We start from the raw sequence: 2,091 nt of genomic DNA on the forward strand, positions 1-2,091 counted from the left end.
CTGTAAAATACACATTTTTCCCAATAATAAACATGTTAAGAACTCTGAGTGTAAGTAAAATAGACGGCTGATCCAGACAGTGGTAAAACAAGTTAAACCCAATCTGGAAATCTAACATCTTCTCTTTAGGATTTTCTTTTTAACCAAATATCAAAATACTAACACGAATAAAATGCACAGTGGGTGAAAAATGATACTCACCCCGGATGAAATACCTTGTAAAAATATGAGTTTAAGTTTGTATGTACACTGCTCAAAAAAATAAAGGGAACACTCAAATAACACATCCTAGATCTGAATGAATGAAATATTCTCATTGAATACTTTGTTCTGTACAAAGTTGAATGTGCTGACAACAAAATCACACAAAAATCATCAATGGAAATCAAATTTATTAACCAATGGAGGCCTGGATTTGGAGCCACACACAAAATTAAAGTGAAATGTTCCCTTTATTTTTTTGAGCAGTATATATTATACTAATGTTTTATTTAATACAGAGGGCAACAAAGGAGATCAGAACATTGTTTAATGACAATGGTCAATATTTGGGCTTGAAGGGCTAAAGGTGTGAACACTTATGCAATCAGCAGTTATTGATTGCATATTAGAATAAATATATTTTATTTATTCTCTAGATGTTTTCCAGTTTATTTGTCAGAATGTACATCACAATAAATATGAAAATGTTTCTTAAGTGGTGTTGAGAATAAATAATTCTGTGTTTTCCCTTCTATCTCTTTTAGCTAGTTGCAAAGCTAAAGCTAAAGGAAACGCCCTCAAAGCTAGGGTTAAAAGATATGCCACTAGGGAACGCCCTCTTTAGGGCGTAGCTTAGATAGAGGCGAACAAAGGGATTTACCATCTAACTCCTAAAGGTAGCATGAGAAATGGACCAGCTGTATTTTGGTAAGAATAAATGGAACTCACGAAATCAACTCACTGATTCTTCAACCTTCTCCATCAAGAACTTAGTATGGAGAACGGATAAATTCTCCACAGTGGCTTATCAAAGTCTGGTTTAAAATATGAAGTTTACGCCCTGTAAATCTACTAAACCTGAGTAACATCAGCATGCTGAGAAGCTTCTGTTGTCATTTGTTCTGATTATTTAATAGTAATAAAACAGACCAAAACTAATTGCTATAAGGCCCAAATCTGTTTGGTTGTCTTTGCAAAATGATTACCAGTAAAACAGTTTATGCACAGGAATGGAAATGGAAACAAAAACAAGAAAATGTTACTGCTCAAAGATCTAAGCCTGCGTTCACACTGCACCTCGAAGTGACCCAATTCCGATTTTTTTTTTTTTTTTTGATGTAGTGCAGCCTGTATCAGATCTTTTCATGACAGTCTGAACAACACAAGTCGGATTCTTTTCGAATACGACTCAGGCCACTTGGGACCTGGACGTCGGATGAATGACTGCGACATCACACAGAATAGTGACACATAGTGACAAATGTGTCACTATGTGACACATTTGTCACATAGTGACAATGTCACATAGTGACAAATGTCACTATGTGTCACTATTCTGCGTCCTGATACCAGCAAGCTGTAGTGATGGGCTATCTGAATCCAGGCTTCGAGGCTTGTACCGAGTAAAAAGGGGGCGTGTCACAATAAAATTTTTCTTAAATAACAATAATTAACACCTCCACTTCCCAATTTTTCACCTTCTGCAAAGTTCCACTATTATTTGTAGTCTGATTAGTAAAGATACATCAGTCTTGCACAGCAGAAACAGATTTAATCCTGTTGCAGAACTAAAATTCAACATGTAGCCAAATATAAGCGATGAGAGCCAAATAGAAATCCAAGAAAAAGTGAACGTCCCAACAGGCACTGCACTCCCAAGACACCAACACATCAAATGTCTTTATCGTCAAATCCGTCTGACATAAAAGAAAAGCCAACACAACCACTGATGTTCAACATAAACCAGGATTAGATTGGTTACAAATAATTTTAATAATTAAAACAAATGTCGTTTAACCCAGTTAAACGAGATTTAACTGAAGTCCTAAAAGGGGTGCGCGTTTTAATGTTTTTATCTTTATTAATCTTTTTTTCAGAATCTCTTTCTCT

The sequence above is a fragment of the Poecilia latipinna genome, unplaced genomic scaffold, assembly GCF_001443285.1.
Source record: "Poecilia latipinna isolate Pla-1442-1.1 unplaced genomic scaffold, P_latipinna-1.0 Scaffold374, whole genome shotgun sequence".
NCBI lineage: Eukaryota > Metazoa > Chordata > Actinopteri > Cyprinodontiformes > Poeciliidae > Poecilia > Poecilia latipinna.